Genomic DNA, 15,260 nt, shown 5'->3' with positions numbered 1-15,260 from the left:
AATTTAACAAGTAAATCCTTTTTGTAATTCAAAAATAAATTTCATAAACTGGAGGATTAGTAAAAATACAAATACGCTTAGCCCTTAAAACTTTTAAAACCCCTTTTTAGATGTGTAAAATAAAAATTCTCCAAAACCACAATTTGTGTAACACACTGAACACAAAATTGCTTACCAATATTAAATAGTAATATTATTGAGGACAGTATAAGAGAAAACTCAATATACTAAAATAAAATAAAAAACAATATGCTCTTCATTACCTAAATAGAAGACCTACTTATGTGCCAATCAATCATACAAGATACAAAAACCCAGATTACAAAATAAAAATATAGTGTAATCTAAGTGAATTAGTATTCTCATTGTCTCATCAGATGCACAGCTGAGTGCACTACGATGTTTCTGACACGATCTCTAAGCACGGTGGAGTAACCGAGTTTTGTACACATATGTGTATTCCAGGAGTCAAGTCTATAACATCTGAGACACATAAGATTAACTGGAACTAGACTCAACATTCATATTGAATCAACCCTTCCTAACATACATATTATGTGTATTAATATTGCATTGCAAAGTTATGTTTCACAATAAACACTAGATTAAAAGAATCAGACAACTGATTGTGGCATATTTTGTATTCTAACTGAATACAGTTTCGCTTTTAATTACTTTGCACTAAGTCAAAGATTGTTCAACAAATTCTTTTATTATTAGATAAAATGTTAAGAATTTAAGGAATTTTTTAAGTACTGAAAAATGTATTTTAATATGACTTTATACATTTCTGAACATATTATTGCTGCAAAGAAACAAGCGGATTTTCGGAAAATTTCCCTGTATCCTTTTTTACTTCTTACCCAGTTTTTTGTACATGTTAAAGTACGATGCTTCCTGTGAGCCGAGTCTACTATAATTTAATGTGTGGTTAGTGAATATTTTTTTAAATTTATTAATATGTAGTCAGTGTCCATTCACAAACGTTGGTCAATCCTATCGCACATTTCGCTTGTCAAATATATATATATATATATATATATATATATATATATATATATATATATATATATATATATGTATATTGTAGTGAGCAAAGTTATACATGTACAGTATTTAATAATTAGTTGTGCTAATAATACATATTTTGAGTTTTTAATGTAAAAAATAAAGCTGTGCGTGATTATATATTATAACTTCACATTTTATTAGTTAGGGGATGGCATTTTTGTAATTAAATAAATTCCAAAAATCTAAGTACAATCAAAACATCAATTCATCCTAATATACTCACGAACTATCAGTCCAAAATTTAATCAACGCTAGCGGTACTGGAGGATAGTAACCTCAATGTGGTGTCAGTGTACCGTGTAAACATCCTGCTTCCACCTCGCCAGAGCTCGACTTTATTGCCAACCTCACACAAGTATCTAACAAGGAAACCACAGCGCACATAGTAGTGCCCTTGATTATGAATTGTGAGAAGACTTAAATACATTTTAATATGCTATTTATTTGCTCATTATTATTTTGCAAAATCCAAACATTTTTCATGCAACATCTAATACCACATCGGGTCAATGTAAATCCTACATTGATTTGTAAGGTATACTTTCATTAATATCTATTTGCCCATTTATACATTTATTTAATTTTTCTTGAATATACTGCAGCCAAACACATTAATGGTCAATAAACTTTCAGCGAATATGTATTATATATTTTTTTATTTAGAGATCATGAATCTAATTTACAATTGTATACCTTTACAAAGGACAAATATGCAAAAAAAATTTCAAAACTTTAACATGTTTGTTTTCCAACTTTTAAATTGCAAATCATTTCTTTTTTCGAACATTATTTTTTTAAGATATTACAGTAAAGAGAATTCATTTCAGCAATTCTGTAATATCGGTTTCAAGAAACGACTTTTTTCCTTCATACAGAATAATAGCTCTCAAAAGCGTGTAAACTATTTTCAAGTAGAATTACGCGTCACCTGTGTTTAGCGCTCATTACGTTAGCACCACTAAAGGGCGAGTCTAATTTATAGAGTCGCATTTGGTTCATTTGTGTTAAATAGAGGTTTGCAATCGCCCCCCAATCTCGACGTTCAGCTGTTCAGCCCCGAGCTCTAGGCTGAGTGTCAACAGATCGCAGCGTGGCTGCTGCGCTACCGAGTAAAACACCAGTCGTCTACAGATGATATCGAGTTCCTATACAGAACTCTCCGAATCGTCAAACCGCGTTAAGCTGCGTACCAGTACGGACATTATCACAAACGACTGATACGTCCAATTAATACATGGCCACCAGCTCGTGCGACGGTTAGCCACGAAGACTGCAGCGCCGGTTGAAATAGTTTGTTATGACTTCAAGTAAAACGTATGTTCGGGAATAGGTTATTTTCGAGAGTCTCACAATATTAATCTTATTTTGACTCTTCAGAAAACCAAAGTTTTGCAGTGATTGTGCCTTTTGTAATTCTGTCTCCAGCAATTTTCTCTCGAGACTCGTAGGAACTATTAATTGGTGGTCAGCGTCCTCGGTAGTCCTCCTTGAAAGCTCTCGGTCACCAAAGAAAATGTCATCTCTTTTCATTATTACTCCATAAGAATTGTTCTTACATAGTCGCGACCACCGTGGACTAAGTAAAGATGACTTTAGAGGTAGTATATTTGATAAGAAGAGATACTCTGCAGATTTGATGTCCCTTGTGGGCAGGTTTACCGGGTACCCATAAAAACAGTACTCCAGTTTCCGTTCTAATATCTTTTAAGGCACTACGCATATACCAATATACCATTATTACTAAATTTTTGTAAGATGTCTTCAGTATTTCACACCAATTGGTGCAGAATACATTCTTCCTAAATAATGTAAACTTCTTTATCTGTGTGTTTTTTTATCACAAATATAAAATAGATTACAGAGTTTAGAAACTTTATCAACAAAGCAAATAACAATACGAACTTTAATAACCAAAAACACCTTTCCGAGTGCATTCAGCTTCCCTTTCTCCTCCCCCCTCTTATATTTATTACAAGTCTGATGGTGGTTGAAACTTATCTTAATGAGACATAATTAAAAATAATAATGTAGGCCATATTTAAAAATTACATCCAAACATAATCAAACTAAAAATGATAAACACTGCCACGATTACTAGTAATGCAACACCAATAGTATACAATTGTATAGATAAAAGAGAAACAAAAGACTGAAGCTATAACGCGAGTAGTGGGTAATTTTTAAAATGAATGCTTTAACAGTCACAATGATACAATTTTAAGCTTGAACGCTGTATTATACAACAGGTCTTAAAACATATAGCGGCTTAGTGTTATCAATGTATATTAAGTACTTTATACTATCATATTCGTTATTGCAATGACGTAATGTACTAATCAACACGAGTCTTTCGTTTTGTTTGCATATCTCATTGTAGAAACTGCAAAATGTGAAAGGTTTGTGCATATAATCGTGAATATAATAACTTTGGTATAGTTTTGAACAGAACCTATTATTTAAGTTAACTTTTTATTACTCAATAACTAATAATGATAAATGTTGGTTTTCCAGTTTTGTGCCTGATCAATTAATATATTTCATATTATGTGGATTCAAATACATTATACTATTTTTTTAAATTAATGAACAAAGCTTATTTTAGACTGGATTCATTTGCTACTGTTAGTTTTTCATATTTAGTTATAATAATTAATCAAATTTTACGCATTAATATAGTTTTTTTACTAATAACCAGAATTGTATGTTATTTATAACTGCTCTTTGCCCACCATTTTTCGATACCATTTTTATTATAAGCCATCTATTTCCACTTATCTTTGTATACACACACACACACACCTGCATTCCAAATCTATAGTGGTCCGATTGTCACGTGGTATGAGGTGACTTCTGTCGACCAATCCGTCCAGGACGCCGGACAAGAAAAGCTCCCCAAGGCATCTCTCCAGTTCTTCTAAAGACTCCGTCTCGCTAGGTTGTACGTCAACACCAGCTTTAACTAAGTTCGGGCCGTGCCCCCTTGTCTTGTCTCTTGTGAACCGTAAGCCGTTCTATGGCCATTAGCAGTCCCCTTGCCGGACATTATTTTGTTAATGAGCCAACCAGTTCTTCTAAAGACTCCGTCTCGCTAGGTTGTACGTCAACACCAGCTTTAACTAAGTTCGGGCCGTTCCCCCTTGTCTTGTCTCTTGTGAACCGTAAGCCGTTCTATGGCCATTAACAGTCCCCTTGCCGGACATTATTTTGTTAATGAGCCAACCAGTTCTTCTAAAGACTCCATCTCGCTAGGTTGTATGTCAACACCAGCTTTAACCAAGTTCGGGCCGTGTCCCCTTGTCTTGTCTCTTGTGAACCGTAAGCCGTTCTATGGCAATTAACAGTCCCCTTGCCGGACATTATTTGGTTAACGAGCCAAAAGTAACTTTGTCTCAACGTTCGTGAGTGAACCGAAAACAGTGTCAAGTGAAGGTGGAATCTTCATGGTGGAATCTTCATCCATCAGCAAGGACTCCCCCTGCTCAACGATCCTTGGAAGCAACCCAGGTCGAACTACAATCAACCCAACTTCATGTGTGTCGAGGTGTCAGACAATGGACGGTGCAAGGTAACAGTGTTTCATCATTCTTATCATGGTCCTTCGCAACTAAAGACAATTCTCTTCTCAACCAAGATTTAAAAATCCTCAACTAATTCGGACATTTTTTGACATTTCAATAGAAAACGAAAATCATTTTAACACCTGTATTTTTGCTTTAATTGTGTGCCTTTTTCTAATACTATGTTTTGTGATCTCATTTCGTATTTTTATTTTTCCCATTCGACTAATAGTTATTCTTAGAAAATCAACGTATGGGCTCCACCTGCTCAGCTATCGAAGTATGAGTTTTAAATATTAGACATTTTACTGGTCCTTCGAATATAATTGCGGTCCGCCAAGCCGGATCTCCTAACATACCTTTTGGTCCTTCTGACCGGATTCTCCAGCTGCGTTATATAATTAATAATACTTTTAATACTCTGTATTATATTTGTCCGTTATAAATACTTCGCATGGGTATCTTATAATTTAACTCTGGTATTTACCGATTATTGGCAAAAACAACTCTTTCACTTATGTGTGTACAATGTGTAATTATTAATTATTGTATGTTTATTGCTGACCAAACTGCAGATACATATACATGCTTGATTTGTTTACGCAGAACTTATTCTATTGTACATTTAGGCAACTTAATCGCCACATCACATTTTTAGGTTACATAACACCAGGTTTATGATGACTCTTGAAGAGGAGGATAGATTTAATCCTTAAAACGTAGTGTATTTATAAAATACTCCAATAATGTCCGAAATATAGGTACGTATAACAATTTAAAGCGTATAAAAAATTACACATCTACCCAAACATGCAAATAAACGATTATCTGAGAGTTGCAGCTAAATTAGAGAATGATAGCACTTCTCAGCACTAATCTTGTTGATGTTTACGTTTACGGTTACGACCGTGTTTACCGACACAGAACGTTTGTAGATTTTCCTTGTCTGGCAGAAAGTCGATAACAGAAAATCAAATATAATTTATATTTTTAAAGAGTGAGTAATTTTTCATAGTCTGATATTTTTTTTCATTTTCAACATAATTTTAATTTATACACTGACTTATTATCTTGGTTGAATATGGATTGCCACATTAAAAAGAAAATATCCTCATGTAAATAGTAATTAACTTATATCATAAAAGATTTTAACATGAATATATGCGTAATGCGTACTAGTTTAGTTTAATACAATCAATTTTAAATTTTTGATAAATTCGTAACCCGGGAGTGGTGTTTTAAACATTTACAAGAAATCTCCGATAAACTTTTCAGGTCACCGTCCTGCATCCGGAGGTCAAAACAAAGAGTTAAAAAGTTAAGCATTTAGTTAGTGAACAAACATCTAAACTTGTCTTAGAACTTGAACCATCGTTACGTCTGATTGTATTACTTTGTTATTTTCATTTTGTTATACTTCATAGAAATGATATCATTCTTATATACCTCATTAACTCTTAATGAATTAAATCCAACCATATTGAAATTTAAATTTCTTTTATTGGAGGCATTTTTCAGTATTCATGATAAATATGGTAAAGATATATTTCATGGTCATATAAATGCTATGTTTAGCCATTTTACTCTTTACGAGGGATCTATATACAGTACAGGTTAGGTAGGAATGTATTTTGTGGTTCAAAATAAATGTTGACGAAATAACTTTTATTATTATGAGGTATTGCGGATACTGTTTTTTTACAAATAGTAACTCAATGTTGAAAAATATTTTTCTATAAAAACATGCATTTACTAAAACATTATTTTTTATATAATGACATGATTTGAAAGTTTAGTAAAATTATTAATGGGATTTAATATTTTGGTACGCCTATAAATTTGACCAACTTTCAAACGCTAACAAAGTTAATCACTCCATACCATCTCGAACATGTGATTAATCCCATTTATACCCCAACTAGGCATTAAATAGTCAATGACATAGTCGTTATAAAATAGCTATAGCAGCTTAAGCCTGAACTACCTATAAAGTTTTTGTGTTTAAAAAATGATTATAAACAAAATATCCGTATTGGATTTAAATTTGTTTTTAATTTTAACCAGAACTATTAGAATAAAGAAGTTTCAGTGAGTGTAAAGCAGCGCCTACTGAAAGCAATATGATTTTAATATTTGAGGCGTAATGATTTTAGCAAAGAGCAGAGTCAATGAGCAGTCTGTCTGTCTGTCCATCTATCCATCTGTGCGATACCTTTTAATGGAAAGGACAAAGGGACTTGAAACTGGTATTTACTTTGGATAAAGAAAGAACACTATTGATTTTGGAGTCAATAGATCAAATGCAAATCCATTCGTCTGCCTATACGTACATCTGTCCAGCAACTCATTTATTATGTTCTGTTGTTTTCTACCATACTCCGTTATGTCGGTTTATTAATAGAGATTAGTGATATGATGTTTCTGTTTCCTTCACAGCATAAAATGTTTAATTCACAGCATAAGGTGAAAATATTTTATGTATTATACGAAATACGTCAATCTGCTCCCAAAGACTTAAGTTACCCATAAATGTAAAGTATAAGCAATTGATTCAATTATTATGTAAAATTGCAGATATATGTGTGCATCATTGTTTATCTAAACACTATTTCACTCTCAGACTCTCAGATCCTCAAGCACTGTTCTTCAAACATAAAGTACAATCATTCTAAAATGGATCAGGACATTACGTTCTGTGATATTTATTTCAAGGAGAGTTTATTAAACCATATAATATGGGTATATATATAACTTTTCCTTTTGTTCAAAAGATAATCGCCTGCAAAGACACAGGCAAATGCTGATATATAATCACCTTTATAATGTATAACTTATATGCCACAACTGTGATCAATACTTGTGTCAGACAGGTAGACCTGAACAAGAGACATCTATCAAGCCTAATATCCCTACAATCACAAACAACTACATGGGGTATAGGAGTTTCACACTCTTCTATAATCAATGCTCATGTTTGAGTTTCTACTCATATTACCTAATTGCAATAACAGAAGAGTCTTTTGGTGATGATCAGCTATCTATTTATAGCATATTTTGAAAAAAATATTAAAATATTCTAAATAAATGGAAAAAACAAGTAAAATCTACTCTTACTTTAATATTCATACATTTATACTCATAATATTTAATGACCTAAAATAGGTAATTATTTAACTTGTAATTATAAACAAGAATGAACAATTTATTTCTTTACAGATTTGACATTTTTTAAATACTTAAACCGCTTGAATGTTAACTTCTAAAGAAATTAAAAAATGATTACAAATGTACAATATTTTATAAACATGATTGCATTAGAATATTCTAGTAAATATCGTACTATATATAATCTCACATTCGTTTTTCTAATAGTTTCCTGTTTATCCTTAATATTAAAAGTTTTTACATTTACTAAAATAATTCGAGTATAATTTTGTGTTATTTTCTGAAATCAGTAGATGATTTTACCACTATCCCCCTTTAATTAGCAGATAGTGTGTTATGTTCATTATACTGTCTGAATCAATATATTTAACTAAAGGACGCACCCCACGAAAATCAACCTTGAGTACAAAAAAAATTGTCAACCTGCTGCGCTGTGTTAATATTATTGGTTTTTGGAGAGTTTTATTTGGTGACTGCCACATAATTAAATTTGTTTAAATGTCTATGTGTGGGATGTGCCTGAAAACAATTACGATTAAGCAGATAAAGTTGTCGTGCAAAGACTGTGTTAAGGATTTTCACGCAAGTTGTCTGAAAATGAGCAAGGCTGATGTACAGTGTGTGACAGCGGATAACCTAGTGTGGAGATGCCAACCTTGTGCTTCAGAACGGCGAAAGAGTATGAGGTTCGAGTCTCAAGCAACGGAGGGGAACTCACCATAGAAGACGTTATGAAGAAGATTATTGAAGTGGCAGAAAGCCAAAAAGAAATGGAGAAAAACTTCAATAAGTCGTATGAAACACTCTACAGTAAAATCGACGAGAGTACCGAAGCCGTCAAGATACAAACTGAGGAAGTGGAAAAATGCCTCGCAATAGTTGATGGCCTAGTAACTGAGAATAAAATACTCAGGGAGAAAATCAGTTCTCTGGAGGCACGCATCGAGGAGCAGGAGCAGTATTCAAGAAGGAACACTGTTGAAATCCATGGTATCCCACAGGAAAAAAATGAAGACGTGGTGTCTGTTGTAAAGGAGGTGGGAAAAGCGTTGGACTTCAATATATCCAATACAATGATTGATGCCTGCCATCGTCTGGAAAAAAGATCCGAGCCCAACAGTCCTCCGCCTGGAATTTGTAAGCCGACTAGATAAAGAAGAGCTGCTAAGAAAAAGACGTGTCAAAAGTGACTTCTCGACGCGGCACATGAACCTGGAAATGGACAAGCCGGTCTATATCAACGAGTCCCTGACACCGATGAAGAGGAAGCTCATGGCAGAGGCACGGAAGTTTAAGCGTGATAACAATTATCAGTTCGTTTGGGTGCGGAATGGAAGGATCTTTTTACGAAAAGAGGAGGCTTCTAAAGTTATTCATGTGACTTGCCAGGCTGACCTGCCAAAGGTAAATGTAAATAAATAGCTTATGTATGAAGGTTAAACTCAGTACCAGTATCTATTTTTTTGTATGTTAATACATTAAGTGTTATTTTTTATGTTATTATTATATTATGTAAGTTACCTTTGCTACAAAATTAATAAAGTATAATAGTTATTTTGTATTCAGTATTAAGTAAATATTATAAACATAAAATCTTTAATTATGACTAATCAACATTCTGTAAAAATAATCCATCAAAACATAAGCCTTTTCGAGGAAGAAATCCTGTATGCGAGGAAGAAATCCTTGGTATAATTAATTCACTAAAAAATAATACTTCTCCAGGTATAGATGAAATTAGTTCATATATTATAAAAACTGTCGCACCAGAAATATTCTCTATTCTCTCGTATTTGATCAATTTTAGTTTTCAAATAGGGATTTTTCCAACACAATTAATAACAGCCGTTGTAATTCCTATATATAAAGGTGGATTAAGCAGTGCGTGTAATAGCTATCGCCCAATCTCATTGCTTTCTTGTTTCTCAAAAATCTATAAAAAACTCATGAAAAAGAAAATTGTAAATTTTTTAAGTAAGACCGATTTTCTTAGTAAAAATCAATTTGGTTTCAGAGAAAATATGAATACCGAAAGTGCTCTATTTAATTTTACCAAAAATGTATACAATGGCCTAAATTCAAGTAAATGTATAAGTGGTTTATTCTTAGATATAAAAAAAGCATTTGACACTGTAGATCATACAATGTTATTAAAAAAACTTTATAGGTGTGGTATTCGAGGAATAGCTTATTCTTGGTTTGAAAGTTATTTACGGCATAGGTATCAGTGTGTCAGAATGCACTCCACATATAGTGAAATGGGTAAAATCTTATATGGTGTGCCCCAAGGGTCAGTATTGGGAGCAATCCTTTTCATTATATATATATAAATGATCTATGCGATGCCAGATTTCAAGGAACACTAACATCATTTGCTGATGATACAGCCCTTAGCTATATCAAAGATAGCTGGACTGATATCCACGTTGCTATGAGCAAAGATCTAGAAATAATTCAGTGGTGGTTCACAATGAACCATATGCTCTTAAGTACGGAAAAACAAAATATGTCAATTTCAGTCTCAGAAAAAATGACATTATATTTGAACCCGTTTTCTATAGATGTGCTGACTGTATTTTGAAATCAAGCCAAATCAATAATTGCTTAACAATGGATTGTTCAACGATACAAAAATCGGATATTATAAAATATTTGGGAATTCATATGGATTTCTTTAATTTATATTGGATTAATGGATTAATGTAATTGGAAAATTCACATAACGAACATTACAAAAAAACTCAATAATATTATAAGAATGTTTTATTTTTTAAGAAATATTTGCAATTTAAAAATACTTAGAATGTTATATTTTGTGCTTGTACAAAGTCGAATTGAATTCGGCATATTTCTTTGGGGAAGTGCGTATGATTCAAATTTAAACTCATTACTTATGCAGCAAAAGCACTTTGTCAGATTAATAACCCACAGTCATAGATTTGAACACTCACGACCATAATTTAATCAGCTTAAGATTTTCCCTATCAAGATGTTATTTACATATAAAGTATTAAAACAATACTATGATTTGATAAATACTACCAACTTATAAGCAAATGAATACAGCTTAAAACTAAATAATTCAGGAAATATAAAAGTTCCAAAACCAAACAATACTTTTTTTCCTAAATCATTCATTTTTATGTCACCGTGGATTTTTAATAAATTACCTAACAATATAAAAAACTCAAATAACAAATTAGTATTTTTTTAAAAATGGGAAGGTGGTTGTTTGAACTAGAGGATATAAATTCAGTTTTATATATTCAGACATAGTAACTGGTTGTTTACCTCACAGCCCATATATATATATATATATATATATATATATATATATATATATATATATATATTCAACTAATTTGAAAATTCTAATCTAACTCAAAAAAGCAGGTTGATTACTATTACTATTATTATATTTTGTTTTGCTTAAATAATACATTAATTTATATCCTCAAGAGAGGGTTCTAAATTGTTAAATTAAGTTGTTTGCCGATGTTTTTTTATGTGTTAAAATATAATAAGGAACCCCCAAACAGGCTTAGCCTTGGAGGCCCTATATTTTCTCATTTATTGTAAAGTATAGGCCTAAGCGCATTTAGTTGTAGGTTATATTTTAACTATATAAGTTTAGTTTATAGGTATTTTGAAGAAGTAATTTTTTTATTTCCAGTCTTTTGTAATGGTGTAGTCAGACCTGGCAAGATTTAGAACATTATAACTCCATTATGTTAATTTACCTTTATGTATTGATGTATGTATGTAGCCTGTAAGAAAATGAGAAAATAAATCATTCTTTATTCTTTATATATTCCACACTGGAAACAATTACTCTTGCTTACTCCCGTATTATTTGTAAAATAATTATACAGTATTTATATTTGTAATAAAACAGTTTAAGTATTGTTAAATTTTAATACAATGGTAAATCCTCAGGAAGAACATCTAACCAATCCTTTAATATGACCTTTACCTTTTAACTGATTAAAGACTTATTGAGTGAATGAGATAAAACGTTGATACACATCACCATTATTTTAATTACAGTCGAAGCTACACAATACCTTATTGTTCGCTACCTGGACCGTACAATAGTCGCCAATATATCGGCACTCTTTAGTTATATTGCACGTCAGCGGTGAATCGCTACTGATTAATCAATGTAAATTACAATCCTATACAATCGAATAAAATTAGTTCTACATTCATTTAAAATTCTAGTTGCATTAATTTTATTTTTCATTGCCTGAACTTTAGCAAAGCTTATCATTCTTGTCGCTGTAAAATGTTTGTGCTCTCATGATATCGCGAAAACGAACTGACTGTAAGGACTTATAGGCTTTAAAGTTTACATGAAGCTTCATTTTTATATGAAAGACTGAGTTTGATGGTGGTGCATGTCTTAAAAGGGATTTGGCTGAGCGTTAGCGTATGGTTTTAAAACGGTCTTATAGGTAACCATAATGGCAACGAAAGATAGTGGAATAAATACATTTATAAACAATTTTAAAGTGAGTATAAACATATAAAGTTTCATCATATTATGACATTTTTATTCTTAGAATTAAGATAAAAATATTAGATTAAAATTTAAATATTGTTAATTAGTGGAAATATTTGATTTCAGCACATTCTTTTGTTGTAATAACTGCTTTAATTAACTTTCATGATTTGAAAACTGCTATGAAACCTAACTGAATGAACAAAACGTGAATGTTTCATGTGACAATATACATCTTTAAAGATTACATCTCTAACTTATAAAATTCAAAATTGAAAGGAGCTTCATTTCTATTTAGGAAAGCGTGAGTGTTATAATAGTGCATTTATAACTATGGAACGTAAGCATTGTTTCATGATTGTCTGTATGTCTATATACCTGCCTGCAGTACATCTCAAGAATGAAATGAGATATACCTGTAGATATTAAAGCTATCTCAGTGAAGCCTGATACAAGAGACGAAGTGTGTCATACATTTGCCTTGTAAATACATCGTTATTGCAATAGGGCTTTAACAAGATTTATAGAACTTGCTTGTATAGAGATAAATAATTAAAGTAAAAAACTATAGGTATTATCTGATTACCATCAAGGTCTATCACTCGGGAATTTCGAAAAATATATATCTGTCTGCCTAAGTGTCCGCATGATATCTCGAGAACAAACTGACCTGTAGACTTAAAAAGTTGCGTGTTGCTTATATATGTGGCAGCGAGTTTGATGATGTTGTGGTATGATATGTTCTACAAGGTGAACGTGATCATTTCACGAACCTGAGTATAAATTTATTTATTTAGTTTTAATGTGTTGCACCATGATCTTGACAGTAATTTGAAGCTAAACTGGTATTGTTATTTTGGTTACAACACAAACTTAAACAAGATGGACCCAATTACGTGAATAAGAACAATAGACTTTTAGTGTAATTTTTAAGGTTTAAGAAAAGCTACTGTAATCACTTGCTCGACGTTACTCCTCAGCGCGAGTATTTTTCCAAATTTTTGTAGGACAATCTCGACCTACTTCTTATTAGCCGTCGGCGAGGCGTTATCACTATACTATACACAGTGACCTACTCTCGTTGCCAAGTGTTGATACTTGATAAGAGTTAATAAGAAGGACATTATGGCTTTTTCATATTTAAAATATAGTAACAAATAAATAATGAATGACATTAAATAACTAATAATGAATAAATTACTTAAGATGGACAGTACAATTTATACTAATGAAATGTATATAATACTTATTTCCGAAATTTTAACTAAAAAAAAAGTTAAAATTACAACATTTAAAATATTGAATAATTAACAACTATTAACACTAAATTTAATAAATAATAAAAGTAATATAAAAAAGGATGGCAAAACAAAATGTTTTACTAAATCTATGCAAAGCACAGGATTTACAACAATGACACGTTACAAAAATATCTGACAAAATTTAAAGCTGTAATAGAACTTTTGATAATACTATGAACAACAGTATTATGGTCTGCCCAGTTAAGCTTTTCATCTAAAATAACACCTAAATATTTTAAATTTCGTACGTTCTAAATTATTTGGCAATTACAGGCATCTCTAGAACAGTTTATTGAGTAGTATAACATATATATGGTAAATACAATCTTTCTACTAAAATTAATATACTTTGCTTTACTTACGTCAGACTATATTTTAATTTATGTACACCAATTCCTTAACATAATTAAATTATTATTTATATTATTCCACAATACATTAGTACCCTTTTGAGTATCAAAAACGCAATATCATCAGCAAAGGCACCAATTTTACCCGGCAATTCAGTGACAATAAATAATTATGAAGATTAAAAACAATGAAGCAGAAATGACTGAAGTATCAGTAGTAATAAGCAGGGGTAGGCTAAGATGCTCACCAATTCTAACTTTTTGATGTCTACCAGTCATGAAACTTTTAAACCAATCTAAAGCTAATCCTCTTACATCGACTTGATATAACTCAGACAACAGTACCTATTTTATGATTTACTAAATCTAAAGCCTTCTTTAAAATCTACAAACAATTCTTGTACTATATTTCCACAATTATTCTATAGTGACCTTTAATTTTTACGTGTATTACAGCTTCTTACGTTGATTTACACTTTCTAACACAGTATTGGTTATTAGTCAAACGCCCATCCTATGATGATAACAGGTCTAGCTCCTATTATTTTACAAGTCTTTCAGAGAACACCGTCAATATATTAACAGTCTATTATTTATTCTAATAGAAAATAAAACAGTCTAAGACTAAAACCTTGATTAATCTAGTCTTGATTTTACAAAAACCAATTTCTTACTGAAATTTATTTCATTAGTTAAAATTACATAAAATTTATTGAAACTCATATTTACATCGTTAGATAAGATTCATTCTTCCCAATTAGCAATACTAAGCTTATATATTTAATTAATGCATAGTAAAATATATAACGAGGTGGCAATAACTGTAGGATTTACTTGACATTGACTAATCTGTAATTGTCCAAATTTAAGTCCTAGTATACAACGATCAGTAATGCCAATATTATAAATATAATGCATTTTATTTAATTTTTATATTTTATATAAATATATTATCAATTATTAACTAATGATTTTACTAATTGTTGTGGGCTTATTGATTTGTTATGTAAAACCATGGCTACTAGGTAAACTAGGCCTAAATACGTATTGTAATTTCGTATATGAACTGAATCATAATTCAAATTTAAATTTATATTAACTATCAATATTATATTCTTGTTTAGTTCTAAAATAGCATCAGCCAGCTAACATATAAATTTATTCTCTGGAATTTTCTGTAGTCTATTAACGAATAAGAAATATATCAGCAATTCTTACATCCAGAAATATCACAACCACAGTTTATATGCTTAACTCAACTTTATCTTTTAATACACCATTCCTTATATAACAAAAAATAACCCCATATGTGTAA

Source organism: Homalodisca vitripennis, chromosome 5 (assembly GCF_021130785.1).
Source record: "Homalodisca vitripennis isolate AUS2020 chromosome 5, UT_GWSS_2.1, whole genome shotgun sequence".
Classification (NCBI taxonomy): domain Eukaryota; kingdom Metazoa; phylum Arthropoda; class Insecta; order Hemiptera; family Cicadellidae; genus Homalodisca; species Homalodisca vitripennis.
Note: the sequence above shows the minus strand (reverse complement) of the source record.